The sequence below is a fragment of the Aulonocara stuartgranti genome (assembly GCF_965226115.1).
Source record: "Aulonocara stuartgranti genome assembly, chromosome: 11".
Lineage (NCBI taxonomy): Eukaryota > Metazoa > Chordata > Actinopteri > Cichliformes > Cichlidae > Aulonocara > Aulonocara stuartgranti.
Window position 1 is genome coordinate 1,942,849 of NC_138947.1, and position 18,910 is coordinate 1,961,758.

The following is an 18,910-nucleotide window of genomic DNA, read 5'->3' on the forward strand; positions in this document are numbered from 1 at the left end:
CTGTGAAGACGTCCTCATGAATCTCATCTGCAGCTGCTCGTTCATTATTAATCATAACACTTAAAGCAGCATCAACAAAGAGGCAGCTGTCTCTGTCATTCACTCCATTTCTATCTAATCTAATCATTCAAACAAAACTATCAAACATATTTAATATTTGAAACGTTCAACTTTAAAAATGTTGTCTTCCTTCAATTATCATCATTTTGTTTATTAGAATACCAGACAATGAATGTGTGAGATTATCAAATAAACCAAACATATGCAGAACATACCCGACACGATGAGACGTCTGTGCAGCTGTGACACAGTCAGAACTCTTCATCTGATATAAATGTCATCCTCGCTCCTCCTCCCACGTCCATCAGAGACTTTGTAAAAGTGGTTTTTTAGAAAGCAGCCCAGTGTTCATTAAAGTGCATTTGATTAAAGATGCTCAGAGTCGTTTAACTGAAGATGACTTATTCAAAGTTATTACAGATGCAAACAGACTGACGTCTGCCCGACCACTTCAGTCTTATTTGAATAATGTTGTCATTATTAGAATTGGGAGAAAAGAGCGTTCAAGCTCAACTCCTCCAAACAAATCAGTGATGATGACGACACAACCCGACACATTTCACATGTCAGTTCCAATCATAGAGAACAAACAGTTTTTATTTTGTTCTTTGTTTGTTTGGCTTCAGCGTCTTTTTAATGATGTTACAGTTTTAGTGCATCTCCTCTAAAAGTGCAAAACGTGCTTTGAGAGTCTCACACAGCACCACTCCCAAAGATGGAGGCTCAGTCACAGACAAATAAAATGCACTGATTTTAAAGTCACCACTAAATTTCACTGAAAGAAGAAGCCAGACCTGCCCTGGATCATGAAAAAGGTGCAGTTTGAGCACTGTGGGTCCTTTTAGTCATCAGCTACAGGCTAAGCTGCTGGTTTGCTGACGCTGAACAAAGATCTGGTTTCCAGGAATTACTGAGTTCGATCCTTTATTTCTACTGGTCACGCTCAGTCAGGTTAAATGAGCGCAGCTAATGAGCTGCAGAGGTAGCAGAATCAAAATGCTTTATTAATACCAGAGGAAATAATGTGGTCACAGTTCCTCCAATACAATCAATAAATAAAATATAATATGCTACAAAGTTACAAAATATAATAAAGTAGCTCCGATATATAGCTTTATTCTAAATATCCCAGTTTGTTACACAAAATTTAATATAGATAGTTAAATTAAGGCGCCCCTCAACAGATTTGGCATGAAAAGAAGGGAAGTAACATGGGGAGTCCACCTTAACTTTATTCACTGTAGTGTCTCAGTGCTCGTGATGCAGGGGCAGTGTAAACGGAGGATGGATGGAGGGGGGTGGGTGCTCCACCTTGGATATGACGATGATGATTACACTCCTGCTCACTCAGTGGAATTTTTCTGCTGCTGGGCCCAAACTCATCCTTTCCTTTTACTGAGCTCACAGGTGAAACAGGCTCTTCCTCGCTCCACGCTTCTGTGTAAATGCATGTAGCCCCGCCCCTTCCAAGGTCACATGATGTTGCTCACTTCCAGAGTGAAAATACAAGATTTTTTACACTTGGCAAGTAATTTGGAGGCAGAATAAGGAAGCTGTATAAGTATTTAATCTTGTCTGTAGACTGTATACTACAAAGTTCAACACAGCCAGACTTTCTTTGAGTCAGCTGCCTCAACAAAGTCTTAAAGAGATAATAAAGACAGCGGTTATCAACTTTCTCTGTTGAGATGGGCTTTTTAACCCTGTGAGGTCATCATCACTGATGACCCTGAACCTAACTGTCCCAAACCCTGTGTTGTGGTTAGTGTCAGACGCAGAGTCAGTATAATAAAGATAGCCATGGACGACTTTCAGGACATGCTTACTAATCTACAGCCTAATAAATCAAATGAATATTTCCAGAAACTGATCACAGGTGACCCCTCACATCCTGCCCACCAATTCTTTGACCCGCTGCCCTCTGGTCAGCACCCCAGCTCAATCAGGTCCCACACACCTCCCCCCACACCCCACCCTGACCACCCACCCACAAATCAGAGCCATGGTCTGGGTAACCCTCATCACTCAGGACGCTCACACACAGACTCAATTTTGGGAAGGAAAAACTCCCTTTTAACAGGAAGAAACCTCCGGCAGAACCAGGCTCAGGGAGGGGCGGGGCCATCTGCTGTGATTGGTTGGGGTGAGAGAAGGAAGACAGGATAAAGACATGCTGTGGAAGAGAGACAGAGATTAATAACAGATATAATTCAGTGCAGAGAGGTCTGTTAACACATAGTGAGTGAGAAAGGTGACTGGAAAGGAAAAACTCAATGCATCATGGGAATCCCCGGCAGCCTACGTCTATTGCAGCATAACTAAGGGAGGATTCAGGGTCACCTGGTCCAGCCCTAACTATATGCTTTAGCAAAAAGGAAAGTTTGAAGCCTAATCTTGAAAGTAGAGATGGTGTCTGTCTCCTGAATCCAAACTGGAAGCTGGTTCCACAGAAGAGGGGCCTGAAAACTGAAGGCTCTGCCTCCCATTCTACTTTTAAATACTCTAGGAACAACAAGTAGGCCTGCAGAGGTACGAGAATTCATGAACACATAACTCCAATTTTAGCCAAATTACATTGGCTCCCTGTTAAATATCGTATAGATTTTAAAATTCTTTTGTTCACTTTTAATATTTTGAATAATTTAGCGCCCAGTTATCTTTCTGATTTACTCCATTCATACAATCCCAACAGGGCACTTAGATCATCCAACCATAGGCTCCTAGCACAACCTAGGACTCGAATGAAGTCGAGAGGCGACCGGGCCTTTGCATCCGTGGCACCCAGACTCTGGAATAACCTCCCCGTTCATATTCGCACTGCCGAGTCTATCCAGTCTTTTAAATTACGTCTTAAAACTTATTTTTTTACTTTGGCTTTTGATTCTGTCTAGTTGGCTGTTTTAGCTTGTTGCGTTGTTACCTATTGTTTGTTGTCCTCTTCTATTGTTTGTTTTAACTGTCTCGTGTTTTTATTGACTGTGAAGCACTATGGTCAACACTGTTGTTTTTAATATGTGCTATATAAATAAATTTTGATTTGATTTGATTTGATTTGATTTGATTTGCAGAGCGAGAGCGAAGTGCTCTAATAGGGTGATATGGTACTACAAGGTCATTAAGATAAGATGGGGCCTGATTATTTAAGACCTTGTATGTGAGGAGCAGGATTTTGAATTCTGGATTTAACAGGAAGCCAAAACAGGAGAAATCTGCTCTCTTTCTAGTCCCTGTCAGGACTCTTGCTGCAGCATTTTGGATCAGCTGAAGGCTTTTCAGGGAGTTTTTTGGACTTCCTTGAACCATGCCACCCTCTTCCCAGGAGGAAGGGCAACAAACTGGCTATTATATTAAGATTTGTAAATTGAAAGCACAAGAACACGCTGCTGAAACAAGGAAGAAAATTAAAAGGATCTAATGTCTTTATCAATGAACATCTAACCAAACACAATGCTGAAATAGCCACAAAAGCACCACACCTTAAGAAGCTGGGAACATTTCAAAGCACTTGGACGACAAACTGTAAAATATTCATTAAACTAAACGGATCACCAGAGGAAGCCAAAGTTCTGACCATTAAAAACATGGCGGAGGAGGAGTTGGCCGTCCGACTGCGGTCTGGAGTGTGGGGCCTCCCTGCTGCTGCGGAGTCGGGGCGGTCTGCCTCTCCCCACCGCAGGAAAAAGGGTAACACCACCTGGGTCTGGGTGCAGTTCCCCCCTCCAGGGGCAAGGGTACCTAGACCCGGTTCGTAGAGTACGCTTGGGGAGTGTGATCGTGTGTACAGCGTCTCTTTATGTCTGTCTCCACGTTGGTTGAGTGTGGAGTAAGTGCATATGAGAGTATGAGGGTGGGAATGGATGTTTGTATCTGTGTGTGCCTGTATGTCTGTGTCTATATGTCAGGTTGGGTATCAGACGCCACCTCTCTGGGGACATCTCAGGCCCTCCAAGGTTTGGAGGCCTATCTCCCCCTACCACCACTTCCCCTGCCAGTGGCGGACTCCCTCAGACATCGGTGCGTTGGTGGTTCTTTGTGTCCGGGGATGGGCGTCCAGGTACACACCGGCTCACTCCTTGGCGGCCGCTTATCGGGGCCTGGAGCCTGGGGCTCGCTCGGGCCACTTCGGAGGTGGGGTGCCCCCGGCCTCTCGGCCTGGGGCTCGGTCACTCAGGCACGGCTGGCTGCCGGCGGAGCTCACGGGCGCGTCACTGCAACTCCCCCTGGCTTCTGCTCCGCGGCTGCTGAGTGAGCCCTCATCTGGGACTCTCCTCAGCTCTTTCTGGGACAGTGGCGCGGCTGCCCCTCTGTTGGTCTTCCTTGGTCTCTTGTGTTCTGGGGGCCTCTGGATGTCTGGAGTTTTGATCTCCTCCACACCTGCTTCACACCCTGGAGGACGGGGCTGTGGCCCCCCCACACCCTCTAGCAGATTATTACATGAAGGAACCTTTTAAAAAACAAGCGCGTCCATGCTCACAGGTGTACACACGGGTGATCACACCCACAAACTACACCCTTTTTGGCTCCTACCTCAAAGCACACTGTGTTCTGTTGATCTTATGTGCTGCACAATAATGTTTAACATTTAGTATTTACTGTCATATTCCCATATATCATTGTGATGTTGTTTATTCTATTACTCTTGTTCTCTTCTGCTTGCTTTCTTTTTTCTTTCTCAACAGGTGAAATTAAAAAAGTATCTACTGTTATCTACTGTTAGCTACTTTATTGTGATGGTGTTGTTTTTATTATGTTGCTCTTTGTTGTTTGTTTTCTCTTCTGGTTTTTTTCTCCATACAGGTGATCCAGGTGTTTTGTTTGCTTTTCTGTTTTTTTCTTCCCCCCTTCTCACCGTCTCTTCTCCCCTCCTCTGTTTTTCTTTCTCTCCCTCTCTTTCTTTCATTCTTTCTCCCTGTCCTATCCCCCAGTCATGTCTGTCCCGTTTGTAGCAACTGAAAATAAAATAAATTCATAATTATAATAAAGGTCAATCAAATGGACCAATATGGCAAGGCCATGATGATCCACCTGGTAAAGTAAATCCGCTTGGCATCTTTCTTGGCCTTCAGACAACAATTCTGATGGCTAAAGATCTGGGACAGGCAAAAAAAACATGGCAGATCTCGAAAAATATCAGTGAGCAACACGATCTGGATGACAAACAAGGTAGCAGACAACCACACACTCACTTATGACACACACTGGAAGGAAGAACTCAGATACATCTGGAAGAAACAGCTGCATCAGTCAGACAGTTGCAGAATATGATCAAATGGAACTGAAAACATTTAACTTTATGGATCACAATACACAGACCCAGACAACAACTTCTTCTCATCTATCAATAACAGCTGCTGTTACTATACAAATGAAGACTACAATCAGAGGATTCAAACTGAGAATAAACGATCAATTATCCACTTTAACTGTAGAAGTCTCTATGCTAATTTTAATCATATCAAAGAATATCTTAACCAGTTTTCACATCCATTTAGTGTCATTGCCTTATCAGAAACTTGGATCAATATGGAAAAAGGAACAGACTTTGAACTGGAGGGTTATGAATTCACATTTATAACCAGGCGAAACAAAGGAGGAGGAGGAGTGGCCTTGTATGTGGACAAATCTTGAAATTCAATGTGGTGGATAAGATGACGATGGTGATCGATAATGTACTGGAATGTACTACAGTTGAAATTTGTAAACAAAAAACAAAAAAACAAACAAGATATGATACAAACCACTGCAGTGCAGTACCTGTAATACCTACAGCTGCTCTAATCGCTCTAATAGGATATTATGGTCGACAGTATCGAACGCTGCACTGAGGTCTAGCAGGACAAGCACAGAGATGAGTCCACTGTCAGAGGCCATAAGAAGATCATTTGTAACCTTCACTAAAGCTGTTTCTGTGCTGTGATGAGCTCTGAAACCTGACTGAAACAAAAGATGCCAACGTGATGATTACTACAGAGAATTGTAACAATCAAGAAGCAGGAAAAAAATAAATTCTTAATATTAAATATTTGTAATATAAAAACTGCCAAATCAGTACAATTAGAAGTTAGATGTAAAACGTGTCTTCAGTCGGTCAGCACAGATCATTTTAGATGAAGAGTTGAATCTGAACACTCTTTTATCAGAGTTATAATATAATTACAGCTTTACTCAAATAACCACAAAGTGGTGAGGCAGAGAGACTGTGCTGTATCCATGCAAACACGCGAAATGCTTCTGCTTTAGATTCAAATGAAGATGCCAAGATTTCCGTCTGTACTGACAAATGATGATAAGATTCAAAAGCTTTTAATACAACTTCATTTTAATGGAGTAAAACTGAAGAGAGAAGTAAAATAAATCAACTGACCCAACGTCCTGCTCACAGTTTCTATCTTCCATCTCTTTGATTTAACAGCTTCACACCTTTGACCTCAGTCACAGCCTGTTCTGATCGGCGAGTCGTTTGCATCTGAAATGAGTGTGAATAAGTCAACTTCAGATTTATATGCCTGTTTTTGCATTCAGAAACGACTCCATAAATCTTTTAACCAAATAGACTTTAATGAACACTTCTATATGTCTAAGAACATGTGCCGGGTTTTTACATAGTTATTGATGACTTTCTGAGAGAGGAGGAAGAGGAGGGAGGGACAGATGTATATTTAGAGGGACAGTCTGGGTGTCTCGTGGACAAACACGCTGACCCCATCTCCTCACTGCAGGTACGTTCTGAGATTCTCTTTTGTCTCATATTCATGTGAAGTGATGAGTAATAATTCATGTTGATGGAAGAATCATTCAGTCTGTAATATCTGTACATTGGCTTCATTGGGCCACATTGGTTCTTCAAGTCTGGTTTGAGTGATTTAACAGGAATTTAACACTGTTTCAAGTTCATGACAGAGCTGTTGCTGTCAGCCGGTGGGATAGGTCAGTGTCACTGTGGAACTGTAGACTAGAAGGTCCCATCTATCATTAATCGTCCCAATTTGGAGAACAAACAGGAGTAATGCCAGGGTTGATTTAAGGCCTGTGATTATCCTCCTTCCTGTATCACAGGAATGTGATGCTAAACACATGAAAATAATGTCTTCAGACTCCCACAAAGGAACACGCTGACAGTTTACAGTGAGAAATAACTCAGTAACAATAAAGAAGTGTCCCTCTATGCTGATGACGTTTTGTGTCCATGATGAAATGGTTGCAGAAGAAGTGCTTACAGTCTCCGAGCTGTCCGTCATGAAGTGTGGTGAAGCGCTCCTCCTGCTGCTCTCAGGTCAGCAAACATGTCTCACTCTCACACATTTAGTTACAAGGATATGTGGCGACCTGTCGGCCTCAAACCACAATAAACTGAAACTGTGTGCTACGAGGTGAGAGTGTGATTATCAAGCTTAAAGTCAGTTTCTTGTTTTCATCTTTTCACCTGCTAGATCACCATAGCAACTGATGATAAACACATAACTTGGTCTGGAGCAGGTTATGTGTGGCGTCTGTGTAAAGTGCCACGTTTTACTGATTCTTTTATTTACAGCCTGATTTCAGTGTATCTCACCAACATGACTGAATGAAGCTGTGACGTTATGCCATCACAAACAGCTGGTGTTGTATTGCCACTGGAATTTATATAGATTCAGTTAGTGATGCAGAAATTGCATAAATGTTTTGAGGTTTACTCTGTTGCTGGAACTGCAGCTAATGTTCAGTTCAGTTTTATTTATACAGCACCACATCACAGCAACAGTTGGTTAAAGACTCTACAGTAACACAGAGAAACCCCAACAATCAGATGATCCCTGTGAGCAAGCGCTTTGGTGACAGTGGGAAGAAAAAACTCCCTCCAGTATAACCAGGAAGGTATACTGGAGCTAATTTTACTTTGATCTGGAGAAATTTTATTTTCACGACTTCTTTATTCGACTGCAGAAGAGTGGAATACCTGAACAGACATAAAATAATTAATTGCCAAAAATATCAAACTTTGTGTGGTTGATCGCCTGTGGACCACTTTGGTTTTTCAGATGTTAATAAATCAAAACGATTCACAGTTATCAGTGGAGACGAGCAGAGTTTGTTGAGTCAAAGCGATAAACGGAAGTTTTCCTGGCACAGAATAATCGGTGACGTTTTGGGTGGCGTGTGTTTTTGCAGTCAGGGCTGTCTCTTGTGTCGTCTCTCAGGTTATGTGGTCGTTTGCCAGTTTCAGTCTGGTCAGTGCGACAGACAGTTCCACTTCGTCACTCAGTCAAAGACCTGGACCGAAGCTCAGCTTTACTGCAGAGAGAAGTACACCGATCTCGCCACCTTCACCAGCAAAGACGAAACTATGGCGGCTCAACGGCTGGTGGGGAGTCAAAAATTCTGGATCGGACTCTTCAGGGTCTGGAAGTGGTCTTATACTGGAACAGGTAAATCAACCTTCACAAACTGGGGCACAGGCGAGCCTGGTGTGGGGAAGTGTGTGACGGTATCTGCATTGGGATTCTGGTCGACCAGAGACTGTTCAGAAGAGAAGCACTTCATCTGTTACAGCGGTGAGTGGCATCGGCACCTAAAAGCACCACGACGAAGGAACAATAGTCTCTCAGATAGATAGATATATTTATATATTTATATTATTATGTACAACTAAAACACATTTAGTCGAAGAAAAGATATCATGATCAGCATTTCTTAAAAATATCAGTTTGTAGTTTAAAAAAGGCGAATGTTGTTGGTGAACATTTCCAGCCTGTGCTCTGACTCTGTCTGCTCGTTTCTCTTCCAGGTGATGCTGGCCGTTACATCCTGGTGCAGGACTCGAGGAGCTTTCATGGCGCTCGGTCCTACTGCAGGGAGAGGTACACAGACCTGAGCACCGTCAACAGTGTGGTGAACAACACGGAGATCGTGACTCTGCTGGCGTCAGACATGTATGATAGTTATTCAGTGAATGGAAATAGATGGCTGATTCCCTCTTTGTCATATGCCTGGATTGGTTTGAGCAACAGCTGGGAGTGGTCCGATGGCAGCGACGTCCAGCTCCTGCCTCTGACTTTGCAATCAGGAGATGGGGACTGTGTGATGGTGGACCAATCATCATCATCGTTGCTTTTCCAGCCATGCGATAATACCCACCCCTTCCTCTGCTACCAGGGTGAGTCTGTGCTCACTGTTACTGCAGAGCCTGATCCTCCAGGTCTGATCGGCTTGTTGTTTCTCTGCAGATGTCCAAACTCCAGTGTTGCAGCGCAGGGTGAAGGTTCAGCTGAGAGCGGGCTCTGCAGACCTGAACGACCCCGCAGTGCAAGAGTCCATCCTGCAGCAGGTCAGAGGACACACGACACCCTGTTCCTGCTGCAGAGCTGCAGCAGAGCCCCACCAAACTGCAGCCTCTTGCATCTTTAAACTAAAAAACCAGAGGATCATTTGGTGGCATTTTCCTCTTGTCTGCATGTCCTCAGTCAGCAAGAAAGAAAATAGTCAATGACAACAGTGTTGTCATGAATTCAAGAATTTAAGAATGAAAGTTCAGTGATCCTGGTATTTTCAGACTCCTCGGTGATTGTGCTGGTTATAAATCAGTCACTGTGTCTTCATCAGGTTTCAAACACTTGTTGATTTTACACACTGTCATAATGTGTGCAAACTGTGTTTCAGGTGAGGGAGAAGCTGGTGGAGCAAGGAGTCACTGAGGAGGTGAAGCTGAGGTGGAGGACGCAGCCTGATGGGAAGGTTTTCCACAGAGAGGAGGAGACAGCCGCTTACTGTGAGAAGGAAGACTGTGGCGGTTTAGTCTGCACACCAGGAAGTGACATCATCTGTGTATTCATTATTACTGGCTGATGTTTTAATGATAAATCGATTACGTCTTTTAATCTTTAGAAGTTATCTGACTGACAAATATCAGTAGCTAGCTCCTAAATTATTGTGTATATTAGGGTTAGTAATCGAGTATATGTATGTGTAATGTTTGAAAAGTAATTACTCTGTAGATTAGTGTTGCTGGACCTCTAATCACGACTCTCCTGAGCAGGGTGACGCTCTGCTTTGAGGGTCCTGCTGTGGTGTCAGGAAACAGGTGCAAATGATTTTCTTTTTAATAACTATGATTTTTCTTCTTCAGCTGTTTTTCTCAATGCATGAAATTTGTAATTTTCATCTTATTTTATGAACTAAATAAAAGAGCAACTTTACACGCCTCTACTTTTTCACAACTTACGGGTTATGATGGCAAACAGGGCGCCAATAAAACTAATTTGAATACATTTCATGATTTTGATTATTCTACTTTGATTCTTCAGTTAAATCAGAGCTCAGATTGTCAGACACACCTTAAAAGCCTGTGGTGCACAGCCTCTTAAAATAAATCAGTCAAATTTAAAATCAAACTGTTAAGTCAAATTGTTGAATGTTGTCATTGTGTTTCTTAAATTTGTAAAGTCTTAGTTTAAGCAGCAGGATCAAGACATTCCTTTGATCCTGACCACCTCAGCCTCTCTGTGCTGGGGGAGGTTTTATTGCAGATACATCCTGTCTGACAGATCTGCTTCTTGTGTTGTAAGCTTCCTGCTTTTATGACCCTTTTGGTGAGCAGGAGGTCACACAAACACACCCCCATCACACACATAGACACACATAGACACACACACACAGTGCCTTGTCTTAGAACCATTGGGGGGTTTTATGGTGGGAGGTGTTGTGTTGTATTGTGTAAACTGTAATAAATGCGACGCAGCTCTGACTCTCTGTCGGTCTGACTGCTGAACAGAAACCTGTCCCCGCTTCAATAAATGATGAATTTATTTAACTTAAAGAGGAGCTGTATATGAGTTGGCAATAAAATGCTGGGGAGACTGAAGAATGTTCAAAATGTTTAAAATGAACTCATCTGAAGCTTGGACTCAACAAAGGTCCATATGTCATCATTCAGCAAGAAGATAAGAGAAAATGCCTCATGGATGTATCCAGTTTCACTCAGTTATTAACAGTTAAGTTTGAACTAAACAACCTGAAGCTGCACTTTCTCCATCAAATTCCAGTCAGATCAGGAAAACAGTTATACTTTATATGATGTATTTAAACCAGTTTGTTAATGATTTGTTGCCCCCTCACATATAACTGAGTAATATGTTTACATGGAGCCTCTGTGGCTCTGGTCTTTTCTTGTGTGGACACCGGCTACATACAGAAACACAGTGAGGACTTGTGTACGATCACCTCTTTACTCGAACCCTCGGATAACCAAAAAAGGGAAATCTGTTACTGTTGCTAAATATCTTTTTTAATCATGCATTAAGCTGATAGCACGAGAATTACAGCTTTAATGGGTTCGATTTTTCTGAAAGAGATAAAAAAAATACAGTTAGTTGATAATAAGCAGCAACCATGAGTCCAAATGTTCATGGAAAAAGCACAGAAACACAGCTTTGTCGTATTTAAAGTATACCCAAACCTAAAAACAGATGATGATTGCACAGTATTTGAACAGTTTATTCCCAGAAATAAATCCAGAGGTTCCTTTGTTGGAAGAGACGGGAGCAGAGCAGACCTGGAGTTTAATATCAGTCGGGAGAGCAATGAGACCAGTGAGGGTTAGCGGTCCATACAGAACTGGTGTTTGGTGTCAGTGGATGAAGACCAGTGACTCCCAATCATCAACGCGAGTTTAACACGAGTACATAGTTTATCGTGTTCTCTGTTACCTCTCATAGACAGACTGATTATTCATGTTCTGCACTCTGTCCAGAGCTCTAACATTTTGTTTGACTGTAACATTATTTTAAATCCAGACAAACACTGAATCTTTACAGCTTGTAACCTAAAATAAAAAATCAGGGAATAAATCATTGATCCCGTCCTAGTGTGCAGACTAAACCATCACAGTGCTCGCTCTCACAGACGGAGTGATGAAGGGCCGTGTGGAGATACAGAAATTCTTTTATTGCTGCCATATAATCTGCATCATTGTAACTGCATTAATAACATTCTTTACAGCATTATTTCATCTAATAATATTTCCCACAGTATTGATACTGCATTACAGCTGTTTATTGAAGATGTCCATTTGAGGATCCTTCCATTATGTTAACTTTTATTACAGGTACGGTTAGAAGTATTTTATACACATTGCCTATCTGTGCTTATTTTGAGTTGATGTTCGGTTCATTGAGGGTCTTAAGCTTCACTGGCGTGACTGTCCAGGTGATCCATGCTGAGGGAAACTAGAACATAGAAGGATAACTGCAATGCATGCTCACAGTACATATAATACATATAATCTAGGAATGTGTCCGGCCGGAGGCCTCAACTCATTTGGTGTCTTAATATATTTTATTCTACTTGGTAACAGATGATCAGAGTCAATAATTAGCCTCAGAGACCCTGAGGGCTTGAAGTTTATTACCTTGTATGGAAGGTGTTATAGAAAAGAGAAGTTCTATGTCTGTTATAGCTATTAAAGATGTACGATTAACTGTGACTAATGTCTGGAACCTATTTTAATCTGTCATTGACGCCGTGGGGGGGGGGGGGGGGGGGGGGGGGGGGCGTGTACCCCACTGCTTTATAAGTGTCCACAACATGTATTTTGGTCAGAAGACATATGTTGATGTTTTCTCCGGGCTGTTAATAAACTCATCGTTTCATTGCACTTTTCTGGGGCTTCCATGGTTTGTGACACTGCTCTACATGGATTGATTTCACGACAGCCGTTTGAACCATTTAGAAAAGAATAGAATAGAATAGAATAGAATAGAATAGAATAATCCTTTAATTGTCCCACAAGGGGAAATTTGGGTGTAACAGCAGCAAGAAAGACATGTATACAAACAAACAGTACACAGGACAAAAACACACATATTTACCTGACGTTTGCGCCATCGGTACGATTCGCTTCAGACCAGCACGACCTCCATTGTCTGTGCTGGGTACTGCTGCCATCTGACCACACCCGCTGCTGTTCAAACCATTTCCATGCACGGTGACCTCATCAGAGGCGTTTGATGCCAGCAGAGCGGCGACCTTCATGCTGTTGCTCAGGTTTGTGTACTGAGCCTGATAGCAGCTGCAATATGAAAGAGAGACACATGTTTCTGTGCTTTGTGCAACTGATGAACCCAGTGAGTCCTACAATAACAATCGTTTCCATGGCTACAAGAAGATGCTAAATGACTGAATCAGTGAATGTTTCATCTCACTTCTCTTTCTAGTGAGCTTGTCTTCATAGAGCCACAAAATGTAGAAAACGGCTGACATGAAGAGAAGCATCCAGTCTGCTGAACTGGAAACAGTTAAAACCGTCCAGATAATAAACATCTGCTCCTCTATCAGAAGGTCATCGTAATTTATGTAAATCCAGATGTAGTATCAGGAAAGGTAAGCGCTCATTAAGGTTTATTTGGTTAAAGATATCAGGAGTCTTTTCTTTATGCAAAAATCTGCCTTATTCAAATTCATCTGAGAAGCAAAGAGTCCTCAGACTGACCTCCATCAACCACCACATGGTGAGGGAATGAAGTGTGAAACCATGAAACCAGACTGAGGTGATACCCTGTAAGCTGTGCTCGTGCATTCATCCTCTCTGACCTTCTTCTGCACTTCTAGTCTGTGAGTGTACTAAAGCTTTTCTCACAGCATCAAACCTTGAACACGTCTGCTGCATCAGGTCTCAGGTTTGTGTCTTCATTTGAATCTGAAGCAGAGTTTTGTGTGTTTGCAGGGCTGCTTCACCACCTCAGCCATATTTGAGTGAAGCTGTAATTATTATAATTCTGGAAAGAGCAGAAAAGCTCAACTTGTTATAGACTGAGGACACAGCCCGACACGGTTTTGTTGTAACATCAGGATATCTTTTTTAAAAAAATTGTGTTTTTAGCATCTTTGCATTTGGTGCGAAGTGATACAGTGAAAACAGACAGGACACGCCCCTTCTTTTCTTTATTATCCACCTCGATTTCCCAGTAATAAACTCTATTTTACTAATTTGCTAATTATCTTAGAGTAATACATAAAATTACTTTCAAAACATGTTAACATCTCAAATGTATTTAAATAATAATACATTTAAAAAGGTAAATATATATATTAACAAAATAAAATATATTTAAAATCCAATATATTCACTCACTGGACACTTTGTTAGGTACACCTGTTGAGCCCTGATTATGTAACCAGCCAATCACGTGGCAGCAGCTCAGTGTATTCAGGCAGGTAGACGAGGGCAAACTGACCTGTTGAAAGGTCCACAGTCACCTGATCTCAGTCCAGCAGCGCACCTCCGGGATGTGGTGGACCCACGTCTCCGAGGAAGGTTTCCAGCACCATGAATATAACAACAACACAACGGGACAGAGGTGACGGTTGATGTTTATGACGTGTTTTTATGTCTAATGTGTTTCCTTATGTTAGTGAGGGACTCGCAGCCTATGGAACGCCAGGACTGCCATAATGAATTAATTAAATACACCATTAAATAATTAATTAAATGTGGCAATAATTAATTAAAATTGGAATTAATTAATTAAATAAATAGTTATGATATATGTAATTAATTAATTATTGACACATTTAATTAATTATTTATGTATTTCACATTTTAATTAATTATTGACACATTTAATTAATTAATTATTGACATATTTAATTAATTATTTATGTATTTCACATTTTAATTAATTATTGACACATTTAATTAATTATTGACACATTTAATTAATTATTGACACATTTAATTAATTATTTAATGATATATTTATTTATTTCATTTTGGCAGTCTTGGCGCCTGGCTCTCATCATGAAATAATTTTATCTGTCAGCCTCACCCATCAAACTCAGGGGGCGGGGTTAACGCTGATCGAGTCAAAACCATTGCTTTGGCCTGGTGGCCATTGTTGCACACAACAACCGGCATGTGGAAGCTAACAGAACTGAGCTTTGAAAAACCCTGTTTGTGTGTCACCAAATACCGTTTTAATATTTTTTTAGCCGAGAATGTAGTGGTTTAATCTTCATGTGTCTGGTCGGTTTGTCAAGATACAGCCTCTTTGCAAAAGTGTTTCGATGATTTCGGAGATGTCGTCCCAGTCTCACGGCAAAGCGTGGGATAGACCCGCTCGCCTCGCAAGCAATCCCACCGACAAAGCGCAGGCCCCGGTACACAGCTGTAGTAACCCCCGCTGACTTCTTTTACTGAGGTTATATTTATCGGTGTTTTATTTCCTGATGTTCTTATGTGTCCTACGTGTTTCAGTCGCCAATTCTGAATTATAACTAACATTAAAAACATGTTGTGGTGGGGCGTGGTCTGCGGGGCCGTGCGGACGCACCTGCACGGCATCCGCAATCACGCCCGCCGTGTTAAAACACGGGGACTCAGGGGTTGGTGGTGGTGTGGTGTGATGTGAATCAAATAAAGTTGGCTCTGAACGTCGCTCTGTGGTCCCGCCGTGCCTTATTCATGCCACATTGGTGCCAAAACCCAGGAGGCGGCATGGCGGGTACCTACCAGAGCCAGGAAAGGAAAGAGCTGGCCGAGATGGTGGCCGAAATAGCGGCCACCCAGCGGAAGCAGGCGGCGGAGGTGCGTCGCCAACAGGAGGAGCTGCGGCAGGAGAGCGAACGCCACCTGGGGAAGATGGCAGAGCTGGCAGCGCTGCTCTGGGCCTGGGCGCCACCCCCACAAGTGTGTCTCGAGGACAGTGGAGGAGCCGTGTGGGTCACCTCGGCAGCCGGAGGTGGTGGACGAGCCACGCGGGGGTCCGAGCCTGCCGGAGGAGGAGGAGCAGCCGGGTGAAGGGCTGCTCCTGCCGGGAGCGGTGGAGGAGCCGCTCCAATCGGAGGCCGAGGACGAGGCGGGCGAGGGTCTACACCTGCCGGAGGCAGAGGAGTCGCTCCACCCGGAGGGGGGCGAGGGGCGGTGCCTGCTGGGGGCGGAGGCGCAGTGCGGGGAGCCGCTCCAAACGGGAGTGGCGGAGGCGGTGGCGGAGCAGCTGTGCGGGGAGACGGAGGTCCCTGCTCCAGGGCAGCCTGTGCAGCCGGAGTTGGAGGCAGAGGAGCGGGACAGCCCCGCTAGGCCGGGGATCGGCGGGCTGGCTAGTCCAGCCTCGCTGCCACCAGTCGATTCTGCGCGCCTGACGTCTGCCCAGCCGCCTGTGTGCAGGAGCACACGGCCATGCCGGTGGGGCCGTGTCCGCTTGCTACGCGGCCGACCTCCGGACCAGCTTCGCCGTTGCCGCTGGATGCGCGGGCGGCCACCAGAACGGACGCTTCCCCGTCGCTTGGTCGGGGGCTGGGGCGCCGATGTGTAGGGGCCGAGTCTCGCCCCAGTTCGCGGGGGGGAGTAGGTTCGGCCGGATCACTCCCCGGCCTCAATCGGGCGATGGGGGTATGTGGTGGGGCGTGGTCTGCGGGGCCGTGCGGACGCACCTGCACGGCATCCGCAATCACGCCCGCCGTGTTAAAACACGGGGACTCAGGGGTTGGTGGTGGTGTGGTGTGATGTGAATCAAATAAAGTTGGCTCTGAACGTCGCTCCGTGGTCCCGCCGTGCCTTATTCATGCCACAATGTTTAAGGAGGAGAGAGAGCAAATAAATCTGTTTAACATCTGATCTTTGGGTTTTTGTTCAGTAATCAGCGTGACCTGTGTATAAACACATAAAAGAGATAACGTTGGTGTTTCCGTCATGTAGTAACTGCTGGCTTTAACTGTACAAAGGTTGTTCGACACTATGAAACACATACAGACTTCATGATGTTCGGCTAATATTTTTATTGTGAATATTAATCATGCTGACCTCGCTCTGTACACCACGCAGCGAGGTCAGCATATCCACGATATCCTCAGCTCCATGAGTTTCCCAGCTGACTATCTAACTGCCAACTATTCCAGAGACGTGAAAATATACAGCATAAAGAAAAGTGTAAGAGACTCAGCAGCAGATTAGAATAACAGTTATACATTTAATAAATCACCAAATGAATCCAAGAAACGAGCAAACCTGTTCCGACAATTTGAATTTGTATTCCCTCAGCTGCAGACTCGCTGCTGTTTAAATGTTTGAAAAGGAAGATTAGATATAAACAAACGTCAAACATAGACTCAGTCTGCCTTCACATTTGATATGAGGCCAGCACGTATAGTGGCCTCAGCAGGCTATTACTGAAATACACGTGCTATATCATAAACTATGATATAAACAGGGAGGTCCTATTAACATGTTTAGTTTTAAAGGACACCTTCCTGCCTTTAGTCTCATTCATGAGCAGTATTAGTTTTCTTCTAACATCCAGAAGTCTGCACAATGTGTTTCATAGTTTGTAACAAGCCTTTGACAGGTAAACATAACATGACCGAAAAAGCAAAAGAGAGAGAGTGTTGATATAAGAAGAGAAAATGCTCTCAATTATGGAGACAGGCAAATGGTTCATTTATGTTTGATGTGTGTTTATTCCTCCCTAAATATCGTCGGTGAAGTTCGCCATGCACGTCAGATTTTCCTGCGCATTTTTATACCTCTGCCAACAGAGAGAGAAAAAAAATCACATTCTAACAGACAGCTGGTGCTTAGAATACAGTTGAATAACTATTAAAAAACAGATGATATTTAGATGATAGTTCAGTCTAACACATGTGCCAGTGAACCATTAAACGTCTGTGAAACTATGCAGTTATGAAACGTAACTTTAACCTCAGCCAAACCGATTTGCTCAGTTGTAAATAAAACAGCGAAGTAAACGTGACCCGACAGACAGAACCTGAGTGAATGAAGTCCAGCGTTTAACCACTGAGAGCTAAAACTCAGCTGAGGTTTGAAAGCTGTGTGCCGGTGATTGGACATCAGCCGCTGATGAAGCTGTTCGCCTATAAAGTGCTCTGTAAGGAAACGAGCTCCAGCAGCTCTGCGCTCGGGGAAAACACTATATTTACTTATCTTGTGCAGAAAAATGCGCTGACATTGCTTTATATCGAGCACCGGCTGCCCAGTTAAACTGTGACTATCACCAGGTAACTAGGCGTGTTTCTTGAATTAGCAGCAGGTGTTAAACAGCTGACAGATGAGGAGGAGGATGCATGCAGGTAAACTGAGGGTCTGTTGAGCTGATCGCTGGTTTCGTGAGAAAAATGTCAGCTCGTTCTTTATGTTACAGAAGCACAGAGACACAAGACCAGGCGGAAAGAGACGATCGTTCGGTGAAAATGAGAATCTGCGAATGCAACATGTGGAACACGGAGAGTGGAATATGTAAACAAACCGGTTAACGTAACCCCCTCGGTGCACTCTGCATGCTAACTGTTAGCAGAGCTAGTGAAATCTCTGAAAACATCTGAGCACTTTTGCAAACATGTTCTATGTTGACAACCTGACCAGACATACGGCGCGACATTCGCGGCTAAAACACTGTTAAAAGTGTAGCTGGTGACAGAAAAACGGGGTATTTTAAAACTACACCACCACCATTGCTGCCTGTGATTTGATCTGCATTCTGGGATAACTGGCTGCCCCAAGTCTACACAAGCAATCGATTATCTAGGATCGACCTGTTTTGACTTACTTTGCACGGCAACCAATCAAATGTTAGAGAAGCTGCATGGGCAGCGTTAACCCCGCCCCCTGAGTTTGATGGGTGAGGCTGACAGATAAAATTATTTCATGACGAGAGCCAGGCGTCAGGACTGCCAAAATGAAATAAATAAATATATCATTAAATAATTAATTAAATGTGTCAATAATTAATTAAATGTGTCAATAATTAATTAAAATGTGAAATACATAAATAATTAATTAAATGTGTCAATAATTAATTAATTAAATGTGTCAATAATTAATTAAAATGTGAAATACATAAATAATTAATTAAATGTGTCAATAATT

General features: G+C 43.2%; 1 long non-coding RNA gene across 1 annotated transcript; it reads right to left on the reverse strand.

The window, feature by feature from the left end:
- Positions 1-6,322: 6,322 nt before the first annotated feature.
- Positions 6,323-14,412, reverse strand: LOC309716672. Its single transcript, XR_014279499.1, has 3 exons — positions 14,268-14,412; positions 12,903-13,102; positions 6,323-6,526 (listed from the first exon to the last, which is right to left on the reverse strand). It is a non-coding gene; the product is annotated as an uncharacterized lncRNA (long non-coding RNA).
- Between the last annotated feature and the right edge of the window lie 4,498 nt (positions 14,413-18,910).